The following is a 24,656-nucleotide window of genomic DNA, read 5'->3' on the forward strand; positions in this document are numbered from 1 at the left end:
ACCAGAGTGGGTTGACATTTCCTTCTCCATTAATACCTGCTAGCAACCCACTCCGGTGTTCTTGCCTGGAGAATCCCAGGGACGGGGGAGCCTGGTGGGCTTCCGTCTGTGGGGTCACACAGAGTCGGACACGACTGAAGTGACTTAGCAGCAGCAGCATTCTATATATTGCTACATTCTAACATTAAAAAGAAAAAAAAAAGAAAAAACTATTACCCTGAAAACTTCTCCAGGCTTGAGTTTTAGTTCTCACCCCCGCATGGATCACCATGGCTGTAACTTCCTTAGGCTATAACTTCTATGGCTATAACTTCCTTAGGGCTTACTCACAGGAGTGAGAACAGTCTGCTTGGGGCAGACTGAAATCCACTAATCTACACAACTTAATTTAGCACCAACCTGCCAAAGATGAACTATTGAAGGTTAACTGAACCCTCCTTGGGGACGGTTCTCCTGGCTTAGCTATAACTCTGCAAAGTCTTTCTTTTGCATCTGTTACACACAGGAGGCCAGAAAAAAGACCAACCTGAGACAGAGTCAGCCCTTCTTCCGCATCCCTGCTGCACTACTTAGGAAGGGAGTGTGGGTTCATCTCAGAAATGAATGCACACTTTCTCAAGCAGATATTCACAGTCTTCTCCAGATTAAAGCCCCATGTGATCATAATTATCAGACTCAGTCCATTTAACTGTATATGACAAACCTTGATGCAGAAACATATTGAGCTATAAAATAATAACCTCTTGATCATTTGATTCAGATGTTTCAATATTAATTTTCTAATATTAGATTTCTTTTGTGATGTAAGATGTGCCTTGATAATATTAACATTCTTAAATGAATTAATTAGTTCAACAAGTTCTTCATAAACATCTCTGATGGACAGAGTATGTTTAAGCAATGCAACTACTTTTCTCTCAAAAGAGCTGAGTCTGAAATAGGCAAAATGAAAAGAATTAATTAAAATGTAAAGTAGAGGACGCTCTTGCCACAAAAGACATAGATTAAGTATGCCAGGATGTCAGAGGAGAGGGAGATGGTATCCAACAGGATGACCTCGAGGAGAGTTTGCTGAAGGAAGAGGTATTCTGAATGGGTCTGGACACAAGCAAAATTGTTTACTAAGTACAGATTCCCTTTGAGATCCTTTCAAAAGCCTTACCTACTAGGGTTACCTCCCTTTCAACTTCTCTGATATCACAGCCCCATTGACCCCCCACCTCCCTGTCTCTTCCCTTATTCTGTATCCTAATGGAAGGGTGGGGCAGGAATTGAATTTAAAAGTATCACTCCTAGGTTTCCATTTGTACTTTGCTCATTTGAGCACTTTTATGAGTCTTTTAATGTGGAAAAGTGGGCCTGGAGTTGAATTGGAGAGTATGGACAAAAGAGAGTTTGATGGAATTAAGAGGGAGAAAAGTCTAGATTAGAGCAGTAAAAGGACTCAGTTCTGAAGGGAGTGTAAAAGGAGATGAAACAGGAGGGGAGAGGGCCATTCAGGATCCAGCTGCGGAGAAATTCCCAATGGTGGGCATCTAAATGATTTCTTAATTTAATTTTTAAATTCTAATTTTCTGAAAAATAAAACCATTTACATAATTCATAAATCCAAGTGACATAGAGGACCGAATGAAACGTCTTAGTTCAACCTTTCCCTATGCACCCACCACCCCACTCCTACCACTCCCACTAGGTGATTCCTTTTTTACTTCCTGGTGTTTCTTTCCAGTGTTTATGCAAATATAAACCAAAATTAATTTATATTTTATTTTCTGCCTTCTAAACATATTTTAATAGTGATGTCTAGTATTCAAGTTATTTGAGCTGTGAAGCAAATTCTTGAAATTTGGTAAACTCTGCTTCACACAACAGTGTTGTATAAGGGTGTGGTTGTGTGTGTGTGTGTCAAGGAAAGCGACTGAGTTTCGCATCTGGGCTGACATGATGTGGAACAGTAACAGGTGAGGGGTGGAGAGGTAATTCATGGGGCTTCCCTGTGGCTTAAATGGTAAAGAATCTGCCTGCACTGCAGGAGACCTGGGTTTGATCCCTGGGTTGGGAAGATCCCCTGGAGATGGGAATGGCAACCCACTCCAGTATTCTTGCTGGGAGAATTTCATGGACAGAGGAGACTGGCAGGCTACAGTCCATAGAGTTGCAAAGAGTTGAACACTTACCCTGATTTAACTCAGCAAAGGTGAAATGAAGCCAGAGGTAATTATGGGAACAAAAACCCACCAAGAATTGGTAGGAACCTTGGGAAGGATGTTGAATCTTCAGCAAAGTTGTGTAGAAGCGGTTGGAGTCAATCTTATTCAGCTTTTAGGGAACAGCAGCCTCGGTTGGTATCTGAATTATACATTATTGCCTTCAACTAATCCCTAATCAATTATTAACTGGTATACTGGGACTTGGTGATAAAGCAGCATCATCGCCAAGTTGAGATGCTTAGGTATTTTCTAGAGGCAAATGAGGAGTCACTGAATGGTTTTGAACACGGGAATGACAGAATCAGGCCTTTATTTCAGAAAGTTTAATTTGGCAGCAGAAAACCTAAGAATGCTATTCCTGGATTGGGTACTGGCTCTCTATTGCTACATGACGGATTATCTCAAAATGCAGCATCTTAAATGAGCAAGTGTTCTTTGTCGCATAGTTTCTGTAGCTCAGAGATCTGGAGGGAGTTATGGGCAGGATTCGGCTCTTCACAGGTGTGTGGACTGGGAATCTCAGTTCCCTGACGCCATAGGCAGAAACCTCCTTTATCCTCCCACCCCCGTGAGCCTTTCCATTGTTGTTGTTGTTTTGGTTGCTAAGTCATGTTGACTCTGTGCGGCTCCATGGATGGTAGCCCTCCAGTCTCCTCTGTCCATGGGATTCTCCAGGGAAAAATACTGGAGTGGGTCGTCATTCCCTTCTCCAGGGGATTTTCCCAACCCAGGGATCAAACCAGCATCTCCTGCACTGCAGGCAGTTTCTTTACCTCTGAGCCACCAGGGAAGCCCTAGAGCCTTTCTATTAGGCAGCTCATAACATGGTAGCCAGCGTCCATCAAAGCCAGTGGGAGAGAGCAAGAAAGGGCGAGCAAGAAAGGGCAACAAGATGGACACCAGTCTTTTTTGTAGCCTAATCACAGAAGTGATTTCCCACCCACGTGCTATATTCTGTTTACTATGTGTTATTCAGTTCATTCAAAGTGAGTTGCCAAGCCCAGGCCACATGCAGGTGGAGGGGATTATTCAATGGTGTAAATATCAGCAGGCAGGGATCATTGGGAGCCATCTGAGGGGTTACTTCAACCTAGTAAGCTAGAAATAGGGCAGCATTGCAGTAGGTGGTTTCTGTCAGGCAGAGACAGGGGAGTGATGTGAAAATGAAGACAGGGTTAGAATTGCCAGAACTTGCAAGCAGATTGGATGGGGGATGAATGGAAGAAGAGCATCAAGCCTGACTAATTGGGATGAATGCCAGGGGAGACACAGAGAGAAAGGCATAAGAAGCAGCAGATTTGGGAGAAATGTCTATGAAGGAGAATAGATTTTAACAGACTGAGCCTTACGGAATCAGAAGAGAAAGAAATGAGAATCCTTTTAGTTCTGTTCATTTGCAGTAGCTGGTGTTGAAGCAAGACTGTGTGGACTGGAGTCAGACACACAGGCTTCAAATAACAACTCACTCCATCGTCAAGTCCCAGCTGAGTGGACAAACTGCTCTGAGTCTCAGCTGCCGTTCCATTAAATGTGGAAGCCAACTCCTAACTCTTCGGTTTGTTTTTAGATCTACACGAAATCACCTCTTCAAAATTCCTAGTACAGAGTAGGTGCTCAATAAACAGTTCTAAGTATGGTTCTCCTACAAATTCTCAAAAGTAGGTATGAAAATACTCTTGTCAGAATCATCTTACAACCATCAAATATTCCCTCCCCCTTGTATCGTATTACTCTAACTTGAACAACTGTCATGAAGTTTACTTCTGCATATCTGTACAGCTAAAAATCATCTACAGGTATAGATTATATATATATATATATATATATCTTAATCGTATCATACAAATGCACTCAAGTGAGGGTACCTAAACATTTAGACTGTGTATCAGTAGCTTACTAGTCCTCATGTGCATAACTTAATGTATTGCTTTCCTTCTCTTTCATTTTTTTTGAAGTCCTACTCTAATCTCTAGGTATAATGTTATTTTTAATTGCCTCTCTTTTTATTCTATAGAAAGACAGCTTAGTAGATATATATATTTAAGACTAGACTGCATTTGAAGGCCTGGGCTTGAATCCTGACTATCCTTTTCATCAGCCACATATATTTTTTTGGGCTCCAGCTTCCTCATTCATAAGAACAGGGACAGTATTACTTGTCTTATATCCCTACAGAGGAAATGGCTGAGGATTATGGAGGTGGAAATCGTCATCAACCTTGTCTTCATCGTAGCAAATCAGAGGGCTGGGCTGAATTATATCTGAGTACCTAAGCATCAGGGCAGAGAGAGTTTGGTGAGTGCTTGGTATCGCCCACTGAGCAGTATGACGGGGTTCAGGTGGAAAGACGGGGCCCAATCAGAGCTCATCACACACATCACCGTTGGAACATGGCAGGGAAGAAGCACATCACACAAACGACAATCATCATCTTTACACTGTTTGATCACTGCTTCCAATACTGTTTCTGACTTCCTCCCATTTTTAACATTTTCAAATAATTATACTGAGTTCAGGAGTTTCAGGACAGGCAGAAAGGAATAAAGTTTTTGACCGATCAGTGGAGACAGAAATGGATTTTGATGCAAATTTTATTCTTTTTCCTTGTACCATAAATGTTGAGCCCTGCAAAAAATCTATGAGGCTTGGAATTTCACATGTAAATTTTGCTAAAGTTTTTCAAGCACTTTTGTGTAAGTTTGCAGCTAATTGCCAACATTAAGAATTCAAACTGTGTTAGGTGCTGTACTTTACATATTTTAACTTGTCTAACATCTGCAACCACCCAGTCAGGTAGGTATCATCACCCCCTTTCACAGCTGAGAAAACTGAGGCATAGGCTGACCTTCTGGGAGTCTGTGGGAAGTGACAGAGATGGGCATTGATATCTTTGCAGCCTTGCTGTGGAGCCCACACTCTTACCCATTAGGCTAAATTTCAAGTTCCAAATAGCTGTTTTCAAAGCGTGATCTGCCCCTTCTTAGCCTCAGAATTACCCACAAGTCTTCATAAAACACTAAAACATAAAAAATGTAATGGAGTTGGTAGCCATTCCCTTCTCCAGACTGACACCACACTTCACTCCTGCTCAGCTGAATTGGCATGCCTAGAGGTGAGCCCTAGAAAACTGCATTTTAGCAAGGATTCACATTATTTTGATGCAGACTAAAATTTAAGAACCATGGTATGAAAAATGCACAGCCTCACATTTTCTGTGGATCAGGAACCATTGGATGCTGGGTCCTGCTTATTTTCTCCACCATCAGGACCACTGATGGACCCTTGTTGAAAGCTCAGTCCATGCAGCCTCCCAATCTATTCCTGCAGTTCTTTGATTTAATGGAGGCAATGGCATCCAGTCTTACTGCCCCAGGTCTGCTCTGACTTTAGGCACCAGGGATATCACCATTTCTGCCTTGCTTTGCGACGTCAATTTCAAGTAGACTGTTTCCCCCTTACTCATCTTGTCTGGACTGAGGTGGCTTTCTGAGGAGCTCCTCTTCTCCTGGCAAGAAGCTTGGGACTCTGTGTGAAGGGCTGTTTGTCCAGACGTTGTGAGTTCAGCTCCTGACCCTTATTTGCCTCGCCTTCACTCCGGCATTAGCTTCTTGATACTCTTGTCTGAGGTCTCCTCTGCTCATCTACTGCCCCATCCTCTCAGCTCCTGTGCCACCCTTGCCTCTCGAGGTCCCCCCACCCCATCGCCTCTCCTGGTCCTCCCTGTGCCAGCACTTTCGTGCAAATGACCGCTTCTGATATGAACAAACGAGAGACCTCCCGTCTTAGAGGGAGGTCTACCCACGTTGGCTAGACCTCCCACCCAATATCTATTCTAGCCTCATGATTCCTGTCTGGAAGACTCCAGGGCTGCGCCTTCCTTTCCCTCTCTCTGAGCTTTCCTACCTCCTGAGGTTGCGGTCCTACCCCGTTGCCCCACCTGAGACCCTGCACTGGGTTGCCCCTCCCTTGTCAACCTTGCTGCCTCAGCGTGGCATGCGTAGCTCTAGACACCTTTCAGCTGCTCTGGGGGACTGGTTCTTTCTTGCTCCAGGGTCATGTCTGTTCCCTGTGCTATACTCACGGTCTGGAATATTCTCTGTATCCCTGTCTTTCACTTCTAACTCTTTCTCAAGCTTTGGTGCCATTGTTACTTCTTTTCACCCCTCTCGATCATTGATTCTTGGTCAGATGTTCCTCTTAAGAAATCCCCACACCCTCTGTTCTATCACAGACCTCCTCCCTTTATAGCGACCTTTTCCCTTAGACACAGTCCCTCCTGAATTCTAAGCGCCATGCTGTCTGGGAGTCAATCTTCGCATTGTAGCTTAGTACCAGTAGTTCTTTCTTTTTTTTGAAAGAAAAAAAATTTCTTTTGAATTCAGTTACTTTATTAAAAATTTTTTTTCTTTTAATTGGAGGCTAATTACTTTACAATATTGTAGTGATTTTTGCCATATATTGACCTGGATCCACCCCGGGTGTACATGACCTGAACCCCCCTCCCACCTCCCTCCCCATCCCATCTCTCAGGGTTTTCCCAGTGCACCAGCCCTGAGCACCCTGCCTCATGCATGGAACCTGGATTGGCGATCTGTTTCACATGTGATAATATACATGTTTCAATGCTGTTCTCTCAAATCATCCCACCCTCGCCCTCTCCCACAGAGTCCAACAGTCTGCCCTTTACAGCTGTTTCTTATGCTGTCTCGCCCATAGTTCTTCGGTAAACATATACTAAATAAGTGAATGAAACCTGTTTTCCCAGATGCTGCTCCATGCCCATTTGAATCAGAATACTTCCTGCTCCGACATGAATCATGACCATGTTTCGATGCGTGATCTGAGCCCTTGTAACACTACATGCATGGCCCTCTACATTCTAGACGTGACGTGGCTGCCACACCTTCCAGATTCTGCATCTGGCGAGTGGGTCGTCCCCTAAAGGACAACAGTTGGTCTCCTTGTGGTGTGTTTGGTTCCATGATGTACTCCTCCCCCGTAGGCCCCTCCATGTTCTAGTTTACTGTCCTGTGGTAGGAGGCCTCCAAGATGGCCCTCGATGACTCTCAGCTCCTGGTACTCATGCCTGGGCTATACTGAATATAGCTGATCCCCTTACCTTTCACGGTTCTGAGCTGGAACAAACTTCTGACCCACTGAAGCATAATACAAATGCCAAAACAAGGCAAAATTTTGCTCGAAAGGAAACACAATAAAACACAGGATTCATGTTTGGCTTTTCAGATGCAGTGCTTATTCTACACCTCAAGAAAATCCACTAGTCAGTTCAAAAAAGAGAGGCAAGAGGACTGAAAATAGCTACAATAATAAAGGGGCATCTGTATGAGTCAGATATTTTTCAACCTAGGAATGTAAGGGTTGAAAGGAAATATAATGTAAGTCTGTAATATCCTATGGAGCTGGACAAGTTAAAGAGGAATTGTTCATCTGATGATAGTGTGAATGCTTAGGTCTTTAACAAGATGGTCTTTGTGGATGTCTTGTCCATATTTGGAATATAAAAAAAGCATCCACACCAAGAAATAAATGTTTTTTAATCATACAGACGTTTCAAGTTGACAACATAAATAGATACATGTAAAACTTACACAAATTATAAGCTTGGAAGACAATGATGTGAAAAGGTAATATCTCATCCTCTCATTAACTAGCCCTTAGTCTCAGGGTACTAGAGCGTTCTTAAATTCTTGAATTCTATGAGCAATATCCTCATCCACATTAGCCTTCTAACTAGTGCTCTCAGTTTCACCTGTGTCCCTTTTCAAGACAGCTGACATGTTTGTTTTAAAATATAAGCCAGATCACCTGCCCTTTGCTGAAGCCCTCAGGGCCTTCTCCCTGTCCCTGCCATAAAGCACAGCCTCCTCACTGCGACTTAAATGTCCCGCAGCCTGGATCCTGCCTCTTCTCCCCCTTCATCCCCAGACCTCCCGTCTCTTCCGCACACTTTCCTGTGCTCCTGTGTTCTGGCTTTGGCACTGGGAGTGCCACCCAGGGCTGACTTATTCTCCTCCTTCTAACACCTCCTAGAAAGGCCTCCACCGAAAACTCCCATCAGAGGCATCCCATACCGGTTAAGTGCCATTTGATTACACAATTGTTCTCCTACACAGCATTTATCTGAAATCTTTTTTCTTACTTGTTTTTGTCTGCTTACATCACCAAGCTCTAAGTTTCAAGTGTCTTGTTCCTCACTGTACTCCCCAAGCCCTACTCATTGATAGACGTTTATCAGCATCAGTAGCAGTCATGAATGTGATGACATGGATGACTTAAATGGCAAGTGTTTCATGGAAATTTTCCATAGCCGTCACTATTTCACAAACTCTTCCCTCCCTCTTCGTCTTCCTTCCTCTGTCCCTTTTCCAACACTTTCTGTCTTTTCTCTATGGCTTGAAATGTGTAAAGTTTCAGCTTCAAACTTGGCTGCTCACAGAAAGTGCAAGACACTTGTACTCTGCTCTCAACTCCTGAGGGAAAGATGTTTACTGCCGGCTCATCACCTCCCTCAGTTTCCCCTTCAGTGTCATGAGCACGTGTGCTCTTCTTGGTACTTCTTGGTGTATTTAGTTCAGAGGTGTTTTTCCTGTTGTGGAGTACTATTAATGCATGACAGAAAGTGCTGACTCGGGGAAGGAAGGTGCCATGGTTGGCAGTACTATTAATAGCCGTTTGGGAAACAGAGCTCCGCAGGCTGAGACTCACGTCCAACCCACCTGAGCCTTCTCGTAGCACTGCCACGGGAATGATATTCACCGAATTCTGTTCCCTTTCCATTTTGCCAAGCTGCAGGTTGACATGACCCTAATTAATATAAATAAAACAATAATATTTATTTTATTTGTTAAATTGGGTTGTCTTTATTTTGATAAGTTTTCATTCAGTTATTCTTTTCATGAAATTCATTATATGTAAAACTAAGGGAAAGAAGGAATTCATTTCATTTTCCATTTATACTTTTCTCACACACATTACCTGGGGTAATAAATTTTGCATTATAATTAAATGTTAGAATCAAAATTCAGGCCTGAAAAAAAGGCCTATTGGCACCCCACTCCAGTACTCTTGCCTGGAGAATCCCATGGATGGAGGAGCCTGGTAGGCTGCAGTCCATGGGGTGGCTAAGAGTCGGACACGACTGAGCGACTTCACTTTCACTTTTCACTTTCACACATTGGAGAAGGAAATGGCAGCCCACTCCAGTGTTCTTGCCTGGAGAATCCCAGGGACAGGGGAGCCTGGTGGGCTGCCATCTATGGGGTCGCACAGAGTCGGACATGACTTAAGTGACTTAGCAGCAGCAGCAGTGTTAACTTTGAAATTTGGAAGCTAGAAGAATAAATATCAAGAAAAGACCTTTTATTTTTTTAATAAAATACCTCCCAAAGGGTTAAAAAGTATTCTTAGGCTTATTTCACAGATTTTTACTTATCTATAACTTGATTTATTAATGAATTATCATTAATCAGAATTGAATATACACACATGATTACACAGTCTTCTCTTGTGGTTCAGCTGGTAAAGAATTTGCCTGCAATGTGGGAGACCTGGGTTCAATCTCTGGGTTGGGAAGATCCCCTGGAGAAGGGAAAGGCTACCCACTCCAGTATTCTGGCCTAGAGAATTCCATGGACTGTATAGTCCATGAGGTTGCAAAGAGTCAGACACGACTGAGCGACTTGCACTCTCATGATTACATACCCACAATTCTGACTTTAAAAGTGGTGTAAAAATCAAAAGGGTTTCTGTTTGTTTGTGTCTGTGGCAAACTTGTTTGGCAACAAAATCTTACCTGAACTGATGTCAGGCTGTTCATTATGTTCATTTATTTCACCAAGTGTGAACAGCCACACATTTTACTGGGGAAACATCAATGCGTTTGATTTGAGAGTGCTGCCTCAGCCCCCTCGAAAGTGTTATTTAAAACGTTTTATGCACCTTATTACCTTTGAAAGACAGAAACACTTGAATTCGGAACACATGCAATCTCCAGGTTTGCAGATAGAAGATCAAGAACCTGTTCTCATGGAATCATCAGTAAATGTTCACATTGAAAGTTGCATGGGTGCTTGCTCAGTCGCTCAGTCGTTTCCAACTCTTTACGACCTCACGACTGCAGCCCACCAGCCTCCTTTGTCCATGGAATTCTCTAGGCAGGAATACTGGAGTGGGTTGCCATTTCCTTCCCCCGGGGATCTTCCCAACTTGGGATCGAACCTGAAGCTCTTGTGTTTCCTGCATTGGCAGGCGGATTTTTACCACTGCGCCACCTGGGAAGCCTACGAGATGATACATTCCAACCTCATTTTGTGAATGAGGACTCTGAGTTCAGAGACTGGCAGTGACCTGCCAAAGGTCTTACTATTCGGTTAGCAGCAGAGATAGAAATAGACTCCACTTCCAAGGTGCTCAGATCCTGGGCTCCTTCTACTCACAGCCCTTTAATGAGCTCCTCTATGGTGGCTGGGATTTCTAAACAAATGAAATATACATGAGTGCATCCTGTACTCAAGACTCGCAATTGCCGTGTGCAGGGAGACGCAGGATTGTGCACATACCTATGTATAAGAGAAGCAATGTCCCTCTTCTCTTCCCAGATTGATCCCTATAATCCCTATAAAACTATTCTGCTAATCATCACAAGAACAGTTGCCACCACATCCTTCCTGATTTGTTAGGCACCGTTCCAAACTCTAAAACAGGCAATATCCTTGACTTTACACACCATTTTGACTTCACTGTCTGATTGGTTTCTTTTAAATGCATTTCAGAATGCATGTAAGCTTTCAGTCAATCACCAGTAATTTACTGGGTTTCTCCTCTGTGCTTAGGACTGCGAGGTGACTAAATCACTGATTTTCAACTGGGATGATCTGCTCTCCAGGGAATATTTGGAATGACTGCTTGCATATTTACTTTCCACAGCTTGGAGAACACTACTGGCCTTAGTGGTCTAGTGGGTAGAGTCCAGGGTTGCTACCTAACACCCTACAATGCACAGGACACCCTGTGGCTAAGATCAAGAAACTCCAGGACTGCATACACACTACTATCCTCTGCTTCAGGGAATTTACACTCTAATTGCAAACTAGCAACCTAACAGTCGTGAAGTTATGAAAAATAATTAAATACTAAATTCAGTGCCCTGAAGATTTAGAGTCAGCAGACTAAAGGTCAAGCCCCACCCCTCCGCCTATTTCCCCTGTGACCTTTGAAAAATCATTCAGCATTTGGGGCCTCAGTTTTCTTATCTTTAAAACAAGGCTATTGATAACTAACCTGCATACTTTGCCGGATTGCTGTGTCAGAAGAGATAGTGTTTTTGAAAATACTTTGAGAACTACAAAACATTATATAAATATAGCCCTAGTCCTGCCATTCTTTATAACACTGTCTTTTACCCAGTGCAGACAGATGTGTTCTGCACTTACCAGCCTAGCTCTGAACTTGTAGAAATGCTCATTGTGAGCACAGTGAAGGGCCCATTACCCACTGGTGATCCATGTCAGGAACCCTGCATCCTTCTGATCCCTTTTTATCCTCTCATTTCCCAGACAGTAACTGAGTTCTGGGGCATCTATATATATATATTTTTTTTTTTTTTTTTCTTTTTTAAAGTGGGTAAATGCAGGAATAGGAATCCGAATTAATCCAGGTACTCACTGATACAATTACACTCATTTCACACGCTAGTACGGAGAAGGCAATGGCAAGCCACTCCAGTACTCTTGCCTAGAAAATCCCATGGATGGAGGAGCCTGGTAGGCTGCAGTCCGTGGGGTCGCTAAGGGTCCGACACGACTGAGCGACTTCACTTTCACTTTTCACTTTCACACATTGGAGAAGGAAATGGCAACCCACTCCAGTGTTCTTGCCTGGAGAATCCCAGGGACGGGGGAGCCTGGTGGGCTTCTGTCTATGGGGTCACACAGAGTCGGACACGACTGAAGTGACGCAGCAAGCAAGCAAGCACACGCTAGTAAAGTAATGCTTAAAATTCTCCAAGCCAGGCTTCAGCAATACATGAACCGTGAACTTCCAGATGTTCAAACTGGTTTTAGAAAAGGCAGAGGAACCAGAGAGCAAATTGCCAACATCCTCTGGATCATCAAAAAAGCAAGAGAGTTGCATAAAAACATCTACTTCTGGTTTATTGACTATGCCAAAGCCTTTGACTGTGTGGATCACAATAAACTGTGGAAAATTCTGAAAAAGATGGGAATACCAGACCACCTGACCTGCCTCTTGAGAAACCTGTATGCAGGTCAGCAAGCAACAGTTAGAACTGGACATGGAACAACAGACTGGTTCCAAATAGGAAAAGGAGTACGTCAAGGCTGTATATTGTCACCCTGCTTATTTAACTTCTATGCAGAGTACATCATGAGAAATGCTGGGCTGGAGGAAACACAAGCTGGAATCAAGATTACCGGGAGAAATATCAATAACCTCAGATATGCAGATGACACCACCCTTATGGCAGAAAGTGAAGAAGAACTAAAGAGCCTCTTGATGAAAGTGAAAGAGGAGAGTGAAAAAGTTGGCTTAAAGCTCAACATTCAGAAAACTAAGATCATGGCATCCGGTCCCATCACTTCATGGGAAATACATGGGAAAACAGTGGAAACAGTGTCAGACTTTATTTTTTGGGGCTCCAAAATCACTGCAGATGCTGACTGTAGCCAGGAAATTAAAAGACGCTTACTCCTTGGAAGGAAAGTTATGACCAACCTAGACAGTATATTTAAAAGCAGAGACATTACTTTGCCAACAAAGGTCTGTTTAGTCAAGGCTATAGTTTTTCCCGTGGTCATGTATGGATGTGAGAGTTGGACAGTGAAGAAAGCTGATCGTCGAAGAATTGATGCTTTTGAACTGTGGTGCTGGAAAAGACTCTCGAGAGTCCCTTGGACTGCAAGGAGATCCAACCAGTTCATCCTAAAGGAGATCAGTCCTGGGTGTTCATTGGAAGGACTGATGTTGAAGCTGAAACTCCAATACTTTGGCCACCTGATGTAAAGAGCTGACTCATTTGAAAAGACCCTGATGCTGGGAAAGATTGAGGGCAGGAGGAGAAGGGGATGACAGAGGATGAGATGGTTGGATGGCTTCACCGACTCGATGGACATGGGTTTGGGTGGACTCCGGGAGTTGATGATGGACAGGGAGGCCTGGCGTGCTGTGATTCATGGGGTCACGATGTTGGACACGACTGAGCAACTGAACTGAAGTCACTGATAAGCCTAATGTTGAATCACAGACTAGTGCCATGACATTTAATTATGCTTTTTTGTCTTCTTCCTAATCTTGCATCTTTCTTTCAGCCCCTTGAGATTTCTTCCCTGGTTCTTTGGAAGAAAATGTCTTCCTGGAAACTCTTAGAATGGAAATGAAGGCATGTGAGGTTGTCATTGGAAGTCTAGGAAAGGAAGTTAGACCTTTGGAATTTTTGAGGACCTCTCAGACATCTTTCTAGAAAACAAGAGCTAGTTGGCCAAGCTGGGAACACCTGCCATATGTGAAGGGACCACCACACTCTTTTACACTGTGTAGAACAGTTAATATTATGCACACCATGTATGAACTTTTTATGAGAAAAGATTTACAACAGTTTAATTATTTAGCTCCTAAAAGGTGTTTTATTCCTCTGAAATTATTCCTAATAGTGTAATTGAACCCAGGTCTCCCTCATTGCAGACAGATTCTTTTCCAGCTGAGCCACCAGGGAAGCCCAAGAATACTGGAGTGGGTAGCCTATCCCTTCTTCACCATATCTTCCCAACCCAGGAATCAAACCAGGGTCTCATGCACTGTAGGCAGATTCTTTGCCAGCTGAGCTACCAGGGAAGCCCAAAGCGTAGTAGGCTTGCATTGCATTAGTTGCTCAGTCGTGTCCAACTCTTTGTGACACATGAACTGTAGCTCGCCAGGCTTCTCTTTCCATGGGATTCTCCAGGCAAGAATACTGGAGTGGGGTGTCATTCCCTTTTCCAAAGTGTAGTAGACTATCTCATAGCAATTAAAACATATTTTGATTTGTAAAAGTTTTAAAGGCACATCTCTTATGACAAGTGACACATACAGGAAGAAAGAAAAGGACAAATAGTCCATCCTTGCATGAAGAGAATTGTACCTGTGTATATGAGCAAAGAGAAGGAAAATGACTTTTTCAAAAACTGATTGGTGCAGATCAGTTCATAGAACCAAATTCACCTTTTAAATGCTTATAGTATGATGGTTTAGTGTGGGTACAAATAAATGCAGTGACATGATTTATTTTTATTTTCTTTCCCTTGGTGTTTTAAGCTCATGGTAATATAAAATTGCAAAGAGTCGGACATGACTGAGTGACTGAACTGAACTGAACTGAATATAAAATCTCATCACACAGAGGTGTTTAGATGAAATGTCCTTCACAAATTCCTAGTGTCACTCAATGGAATATAAATGGTTATGATACAATTAAATTATATTACTGGCTTGGTATTAAGAAAACCCTTCGAGTTTTTTTTTTTTTTTAACCCTGTGTCAATCAGAAGTGCTGTATTTTTCCCATGACATACACATTTTCCTTATCACATAGGATCCTGTACATCCTGATTTGGCCCCACCCACAAAGCAAAGAGAGCAATCTTTCCTGGTTGGGCATTTGGGTCAGCCATCATGCCTCCATCACACAGAGCCAGACTGGAAATTGCTTTTTAACCGTAAACAGTAACCTTTCTCTTTTCAGGCTGCATGTCTCTCTGACTCTAGTTTTCTCCATTTGGGAGATGGTAGTGTGGTTAACTGAGAAGCACGGAAATGGGATGAGCTAGAGAGTGGCACCGGGGTAAAGAATCTACCTGCCAATGCAGGAGATGAAAAAGTCGTGGGTTCGATCCCTGGGTTGGAAAGAATCCCCTGGAGTAAGAAATGGCAAACCATGCCACTATTCTTGCCTGGAAAATTCCACAGACAGAGGAGCCTGGCAAGCTACAGTTCATGGGGTCACAGAGAGTCGGACATGACTGAACATGAACACACATGTAGACAGATCTCACTTTATAAATTATGAGGACTCTGTGCTTGCTCATATACACTACACCCTGTCATATAAACTAGATTATTCTATTAGGTTTGATATCATTTCCTAGGGCCTTATTTCACACTTTACAATTTTCTCTCTGATATTCATGCTTGTGGGTTTGCACTGATGACATTAATGTCAGACAGATGTCGCTGAGTTTACATTACTGAGGAGGTTTCCCCCGTAAAACCATGTACCAGAGTGAAACTTACCCCCTTCACACTTCTAATTGTATTCCCAGGAAAAATCTCTTTCTAACACAGAAATAGCCTATTCTCTATTCTTTCTTTCATTGAGCTCCATCTAATGGCAAATCTGTGATTTTCAACATGGAGGGAAATTCCTGGTCTCCAGATAAAGGGTAAACTCCCCTAAAGAGATCAAGGAAACTGAGCATGGGCTTTTCTCAGTAACAATAAGAAGCCTTGGGTTTTCTCATCTGCTTCATCAGGGTTGACCTGATCGGGCTGCTTGCTGCTCTGAGCACGGAGAAAGCCAACACAGAGGAAAGCATATGCTTTCACTTAACCGTGTCATAAAGCAACACACCCCCAGTGCACAGCTCCAAGCAATGTTTGCCAGGGGCTGGAGCTACCCAAATGTTCTAAAGGCCAAGTCAGATCAGAAAATTGCAGACTTGAGACTGAAGACTGCAGGAGGTCTCTCTCTAGCAGCCTTTGCTGGGTTACGTTATAATAAGGAGGCAATGCAGAAACATACAGAAAAGGCACGCAGCGGTGGATATGCAAGTCAAGAAGGAAACAGGAAGAACAAAGACACGACGCCTCGCCGGTCACTCTGCTGCTTAGAAGAGTGGAGAGACCCGCAGTTGCTGCTCGCAGGGTGTCATTCAGTAGCTGCTGGAGGCACTCTCTGCTGAGTCACTGGCCTTGGCAACAGGAATTGGCCAGACCGGATAGGCAGGTGATGGAGAGAAAAAAAAAAAGCCTGCTCCGTAAGTAGCAAGACCCTTTCCTACGACTTTTTATTTAGTCCAGTCCTTTTTTCTTTATGTTTCTTATATCTGAGCCGTTCAGAAAATACTGTAAATATATTTATTTTTAAACATCTCACATCATTGCAAATATGTCAGTCTCCAGGGAAAAGGAGGATTTTTCTTCCCTCTCATTTTCCAAACATACAGGACAAATGCACACACGCACACACTCACACATATGCACATACACACATAGCTGCTCAGAAAGGATTTATGGTTATGATTGAAAAAATTAAAGACTCCAACACCAGAAATGACATAATACAGAAAAAACGAGCAGGACTCCATCCTCAGCACCCTGGTCCCTTGTCTGTGACCACAGCATCCGATGTGCATAGAGGCACCCTTGTCCTCAGCAGGGACTCAGGTTGCCATGTGAGGTGGACCCCTCTGAGAGACTTTGCCAGCTCTCATCTTGGGCCTTTATGCTTAATTGGAAAGACTTTCTATCCCACAAGTGAGCCAATAACTGTTTCCTCTGAAAGACTGTGAAAGGTGGGAATGCTCCATCTGGAAGCAGCTGTTTGAGTTCGTAAACACCCATCTGGCCAGCTGGAGTCGCTTTATTATCTCTTTGTCATCAGGATGAGGTGACTGCCTATAGAGGATCCTGGCTCCTCAAAGGCCTGCGTCTCCAGTGTCTTTCTATATTTACCTGTAACGGTGGGACTTCGCTTCTCCAGGCAAAAGTAAATGATTGTTACAAAGATGATCTAAGGGCTGAGGTGACTTCAAAGAGAAGGCAGGAAATGCAGTCCTGTCACTCCATTTCACTTCATTTAGCATCAATCCCCTCCTCTAATCCAGTACTCCTCTACCAGGGGTTTTGACTTTCAGCTACAACTTGTTTGCTAAGAAGGAAATTCTTTTTTTTTTTTTTTTTTTGGTCCTGCTCATTATTTTTTTTTTTTTGCTGGGTGAAATTCTTTATTTTGTTCTTTTTTTTTTATTTATTTATTTATTTATTTTTAATTATTATTTTTTTTTTAATTTTTTTTTTTGCAAAGAAATGAACAGAGGAAAATTTATGCGTCGAACCTGGACTGGTCACTTATGATAATATACATGCTACAATTCCATTCTCCCCAATCATTCCACCTTCACCCTCTCCCACAGAGTCCCAAAGACTGTTCTAAATGCCTATGTCTCTTTTGCAGTCTCTTATACAGGGTTCAGGTTACCATTTTTCTAAATTCCATATATATGCGTTAATATACGGTATTGATGTTCTTCTTTCTGGCTTACTTCACTCTGTATAATTGGCTCCAATTTCATCCACCTCATTAAAACTGATTCAAATGCATTCTTTTTGATGGCTGAGAAATACTCCATTGTGTATATGTACCAAAGCTTTCTTATCCATTCATCTGCAGATGGACATCTAGGTTGCTTCCATGTCCTGGCTATTATAAACAGTGCTGCAATGAACATTGGAGTACATGTGTCTCTTTCAATTCTGGTTTCCTCGGTGTGTATGCCCAGGAGTGCGATCGCTGGATCATATGGCAGTTCTATTTCCAGTTTTCTGAGGAATCTCCACACTGTTCTCCATAGTGGCTGTACTAGTTTGCATTCCCACCAACAGTGTAAGAGGGTTCCCTTCTCTCCACACCCTCTCCAGCACTTATTGCATGTAGACTTTTGAATAGCAGCCATTCTGACTGGTGTGAAATGGTATCTCATTGTGGTTTTGATTTGCATTTCTCTGATGATGAGGGATGTTGAGCATTTTTTCATGTGTTTATTAGCCATCTTTATGTCTTCTTTGGAGAAATGTCTGTTTAGTTCTTTGGCCCATTTTTTGATTGGGTCACTTAGTTTTCTGGAATTAAGCTGCAGGAGCTGCTTGTATAATTCGACAAAGGAGGCAAGAATATAAAATGGAGAAAAGGCAGTCTCTTTAACAAGTGGTGCTGGGAAAACTGGTCAGCCACTTGTAAAAGAATGAAACTAGAACACTTCCTAACACCATACACCAAAATAAACTCAAAATGGATTAAAGATCTAAATGTAAGACCAGAAACTATAAAACTCCTAGAGGAGAACGTAGGCAAAACACTCTCCGACATAAATTCTGATTGCTAGAATTTTGTTAAGGATTTTTGCATCTATGTTCACCAGTGATATTGGCCTATAGTTTTCTTTTTTTGTGGGGTCTTTACCAGGTTTTGGGATTAGGGTGATGGTGGCCTCATAGAATGAGTTTGGAAGTTTCCCTTCCTCAGCTATTTTCTGGAAGAGTTTGAGTAGAATAGGTGTTAGCTCTTCTCTAAATTTTTGGTAGAATTCAGCTGTGAAGCCGTCTGGACCTGGGCTTTTGTTTGCTGGGAGATTTTTGATTACAGTTTCAATTTCCGTGCTTGTGATGGGTTTGTTCAGATTTTCTATTTCTTCCTGGTTCAGTTTTGGAAAGTTGTACTTTTCTAGGAATTTGTCCATTTCTTCCAGGTTATTCATTTTATTGCCATATAATTGCTGATAGTATTCTCTAATAATCCTTTGTATTTCTGTGTTGTCAGTTGTGATCTCTCCATTTTCATTTCTAATTTTATTGATTTGGTTCTTCTCCCTTTGTTTCTTGATGAGTCTGGCTAGTGGTTTGTCAATTTTATTCACCTTCTCAAAGAACCAGCTTTTGGCTTTGTTGATTTTTGCTATGGTTGCTTTTGTTTCTTTTGCATTTATCTCTGCCCTAATTTTTATGATTTCTTTCCTTCTACTGACCCTGGGGTTCTTCATTTCTTCCTTTTCTAGTTGCTTTAGATGTAGAGTTAGGTTATTTAGTTGACTTTTTTCTTGTTTCTTGAGGTATGCCTGTATTGTTATGAACTTCCCCCTTAGCACTGCTTTTACAGTGTCCCAGAGGTTTTGGGTTGTTGTGTTTTCATTTTCATTCATTTCTATGCATATTTTGATGTCTCTTTTGATTTCTTCTATGATTAGTTCATTATTCAGCAGCGTGTTGTTCAGTCTCCATATGTTGGCACTTTTAACAGTTATTCTCCTGTAATTGAGATCTAATCTTACTGCATTGTGGTCAGAAAAGATGCTTGGAATAATTTCAATTTTTTTGAATTTACCAAGGCTAGATTTATGTCCCAGGATGTGATCTATCCTGGAAAAGGTTCCGTGTGCGCTTGAGAAAAAGGTGAAATTCATTGTTTTGGGGTGAAATGTCCTATAGATATCTATTAGGTCTAACTCTTCTATTATATCATTTAAAGATTGTGTTTCCTTGTTAATTTTCTGTTTAGTTGATCTATCCATAGATGTAAGTGGGGTGTTAAAATCTCCCACTATTATTGTGTTATTGTTAATTTCCCCTTTCATACTTGTTAGTAATTGTCTTACATATTGCGGTGCTCCTATGTTAGGTGCATAAATATTTATAATTGTTATATCTTCTTCTTGGATTGATCCTTTGATCATTATGTAGTTTCCTTCTTTGTCTCGTTTCACAGCCTTTGTTTTAAAGTCTATTTTATCTGATATGAGTATTGCTACTCCTGCTTTCTTTTGGTCTCTATTTGCATGGACTATCTTTTTCCAGCCCTTCACTTTCAGTCTGTATGCGTCCCTCGTTTTGAGGTGGGTCTCTTGTAGACAACATATATGGGGGTTTTGTTTTTGTATCCATTCAGCCAGCCTTTGTCTTTTGGTTGGGGCATTCAACCCAACCAAAGGAAATTCTTGTCCCAGACCACCTTCTCTCCAAGGGCATCGCTGACAGTATCTGTAAGGAAATCTGGATTTAGAGAAAAAAGAAATAAATGTCTTCTGTATCCTCCTGTGGACTTCCCTGGTGGCTCAGATGGTAAAGAATCTGCCAGCAATGAAGGAGAGCTGGGTTCGATCCCTGGTCTGGGAAGATCCCCTGGAGAAGGGAATGGCAACCCACTCCAGTATTCTTGCCTGGAGAATTCCATGGGCAGAGGAGCCTGGAGGGCTACAGTTCACAGGGTTGCAAAGTGTCAGACATGATTAGCCACTACAAACACACACATCCTCCTGTAATGATCATATTGCCTCCCTGGGAAGGGCCAGATTGCTGCCCCAGAGGTGTTTCATAGCACAGAGGGAACTGACCTTCATTTCTTTACCCCTCCCCAGAACACACCCCCGACTGGATTCGTTCACACACAGGCTACTTGGCAGCGAACACCCACACTGTGTCTTTGGCCTAATGGTAATCATATGGGCCCATAATCCTCTTCCTTCCCTGAAACAGAGGAAGGTGTATTTCCTCAATTCTTCTCATTCATCCACCCACAGAGAAGATTTCAGGTCGGTCAGGAGATAAAAGGCTCAGGATATGAGACATCAACATTTAAGCCCCATCATTCTTCCGGCAGATAACTGCCACTCTTCAACTGGGCTTGCCTGGCTGTATTGTCAGAACTTCACTCAGCTGCAAGTAACAAAGAATTGGCCCCCAAATGACTTAAGAGCATAAAGATGATCTCCCAGAAACCTTTAGTTTACATTTTATTGTCCATGATGGTGTGGCTCTGAAACCCTTAATTCTGAGACTCCACAAAGCTGAGGCTTCCAGTTCAACATGTTGTTGTTGTTGTTTAGTTACTAAGCTGTGTCTGACTCTTTGATACCCCATGGACTGTAACCCACCAGGCTCCTCTGTCCATGGAATTCTCCAGGAAAGAATACTGGAGTAGGTTGTCATTTCCTTCTTCAGGGGATCTTCTCGACCCAGGGAACGAACCCACATCTCCTGCATTGGCAAGTGGATTCTTTATCACTGAGCCACCAGGGAAACCCCAGCACACTGTTACCTTGAGCAAAATTAATAAGGACGTAAGGGGCAAGACAATTGGATTTTGAACAGAACAAGATTAGTGATGGCTGGAATCTCAGTGTCTATCATTGTGCCCAGAAGATAGTAAATTGTGCATTTTTATTGAATAAGGTCTTTTATATGTTAAGAAAAGACATGGTCTAACTCTAAAATAGTAAACTCTTTTCAAGTATCACTAATATTTGTGACTGTGAAAACTTCATGATCATGGAGATAAGCATACAAGGCAAAAATTGATTTAATTCTTTTTGAATCTTGCTCCTTATTGATGAAATAGAGAACTCAGAAGGTCCTTAATATACTTCAGCTCTCCCTTTAATAACTGTAACTCTCAGAGTTGCAAGGATCTTGACATCAGCTCTTCCCTCAACAATTTTTATGAATTCCAAGGGCAATGACTCTGATAAGCCTCCCAGGTGGCTCAGTGGTAAATAAGTAGGAGATGTAGGTTCAGTCTTGGGTTGGGAAGATTACATGGAGGAAGAAATGTCAACCCCCTCCATTATTCTTGTCTGGGAAATCCCATGGATGCACAAACAGATCTGAGATTGTTTCTTTAATTTTAAAGAAAATTGTCAGTGTTTTTTACAGAGCTAGAACAAATAATTTCACAATTTGTATGGAAATACAAAAAACCTCACATAGCCAAAGCAATCTTGAGAAAGAAGAATGGAACTGGGGGAATCAACCTGCCGGACTTCAGGCTCTACTACAAAGCCTCAGTCATCAAGACAGTATGGTACTGGCATAAAGACAGAAATATAGATCAATGGAACAAAATAGAAAGCCCAGAGATAAATCCATGCACCTATGGACACCTCATCTTTGAAAAGGGAGGCAAGAATATTCAATGGAGAAAAGACAATCTCTTTAACAAGTGGTGCTGGGAATACTGGTCAACCAATTGTAAAAGAATGAAACTAGAACACTCCCTAACACCATACACAAAAATTAACTCAAAATGGATTAAAGATCTAAATGTAAGACCAGAAACTATAAAACTCATAGAGGAGAACATAGGCAAAATACTCTCTGACATAAATCACAGCAGGATCCTCCATGACCCACCTCCCAGAATATTGGAAATAAAAGCAAAAATAAACAAATGGGACCTAATTAAAATCAAAAGCTTCTGCACAGCAAAGGAAACTATAAGCAAGATGAAAAGACAGCCTTCAGAATGGGAGAAAATAATAGCAAATGAAGAAACTGATAAAGGATTAATCTCCAAAATATACAAGCAACTCCTGCAGCTCAATTCCAGAAAAATAAACAACTCAATCAAAAAATGGGCCAAAGAACTAAACAGACATTTCTCCAAAGAAGACATACAGATGGCTAACAAACATATGAAAAGATGCTCAACATCACTCATAATCAGAGAAATGCAAATTAAAACCACAATGAGGTAGCATTTCATGCCAGTCAGAATGGCTGCTATCCAAAAGTCTACAAGCAATAAATGCTGGAGAGGGTGTGGAGAAAAGGGAACCCTCTTACACTGTTGGTGGGAATGCAAACTAGTACAGCCACTATGGAGAACAGTGTGGAGATTCCTTAAAAAACTGGAAATAGAACTGCCATACAACCCAGCAATCCCACTCCTGGGCATACACACTGAGGAAACAAGAATTGAAAGAGACATATGTACTCCAATGTTCATTGCAGCACTGTTTATAATAGCGAGGACATGGAAGCAACCTAGACGTCCATCTGCAGACGGATGGATAAGAAAACTGTGGTACATTTACACAATGGAGTACTACTCAGCAATTAAAAAGAATACATTTGAATTAGTTCTAATGAGGTGGATGAAACTGGAGCCTATTATACAGAGTGAAGTAAGCCAGAAAGAAAAACACCAATACAGTAAATTAACACATATATATGGAATATAGCAAGAGGATAACGATAACCCTGTATACGAGACAACAGCAGAGACTCGGATGTGTGGAGCAGTCTTTCGGACTCTGTGGGAGAGGGCGAGGGTGGGATAATTTGGGAGAATGGATTGAAACATGTATATTATCATATGTGAAACGGATCTGACGTGGTTGGGGGCTCCCCACATCAACACCCTGTGGATTTAAGAGGCTGTTCCTTCCGGAAGTGTATAAATTAGCCTGGGATAGAACCTGCACGCTGAATTTACTAATTAAGAAATGAGAAACCAGAACTATAAAGGTGGCATAGAAATACAAGAAACTATTCTTAAGTAATCTTTTAAAACTTTGAACAGAGTTACAGATTTTACCATTTGTTATAAACTGGTGTATATATAATTTAACCAGAACCATGAGAAAATTAGTATTTGTGTGAATTCTGAAGCACTTTCAACATGTTGTAGGAATAATGTGGACTTTCTTGAGTTTTACACATTCATAAGTGAATGGTCTGTATCTCGTGCCTTTGTTGGTTTTCTGTGAGCTGTAGTTTCTGGGAAGTGAGCAGCTCTCATTCCTGTAACTCTTGTAATCCAGTCATTCGTGTGCCTCCTTCATGTGGATTCAGTGCGCCTGTGGTGCTGTTATCCCTCTGATAGGAACGCTAACTCGGTGTAAAGCCCCAAAGGTCTGTTACTTATTTTTATTTTATATTGTACTATATTTTATTTACAGTGTTGTGTTTGTTTCAGGTGTATCGCAAAGTGATACAGTCATATATATATGAATTAACAAAAGCAGTTCCCGTCTTTTGATGGGGTGCTCATGGTTTGTAACATAAATGGCATTATTTTGAGAGAGGGATAACTTAGGTATGGCATCGGGTTTTTTTTTTCTTTTTGCAGCTTGAGGCAGTTGTAAAATAACTTAATGTAGCTTTTTACAACTGTGTATTCTATAGTAATTTTTTCATTTGGTGAAATTTTAACTGTTAATGTTTTTGGCATTGTGCTTTGTACCATTTATTAAATAAAAATTTTTTTAAAAAAGAAAATTGTCACAAAGACAGAATATCAAATGTTAGCATTATTTTGGGACTGTCTTTATTTTTTAGATCTTGCTCATGGATGAGTTTTCATAAAACAGAGGTGTCCAAAGGTGTCTTTGACTTCAATAGAGTCTTGAAAATTCAACTCAATACGGACTTACTTCCCCTGTATTCCAGGGATGGTACTGGGCTCTGAGAATGCACAGAAGAATCATAAACTGTTTCTTTTCTCAAGAAGTGTGTAACCCAGCGTTGAGAGACATTTCTGGTGTTTTAAGTGCTGTTACAGATGGACAAACATGGTGCTGTAAGATACTTGAAAGGACGGAATTAGATCCACCTGGAGAAGGTTCTTCAAGGTTGTTAGAGGACTTTGAGTTGAGTGCAGAGTAGGACTTTATCAGGTAGAGGGATGTGGTGGAAAATTCTCTCCTTTTGCCCTTGGTTCATATTAAAATAATTACAATACGCACAAGGCAAGAAAGAAATTAAGCGTGAAAGACTCAGTGTTTGGGAGAGCAGAAGTTTGCATTTGAATTAATATTATACCTTTGGAGAAGGTTATTAAAGCTGTTCTAATTTATAGTTGTGCTTGCAAGAGTGGAGAGACCCACA

This window comes from Moschus berezovskii, chromosome 5 (assembly GCF_049115385.1).
Source record: "Moschus berezovskii isolate FMDL1 chromosome 5, NW_MosBer_1.0, whole genome shotgun sequence".
Taxonomy (NCBI): Eukaryota; Metazoa; Chordata; class Mammalia; order Artiodactyla; family Moschidae; genus Moschus; species Moschus berezovskii.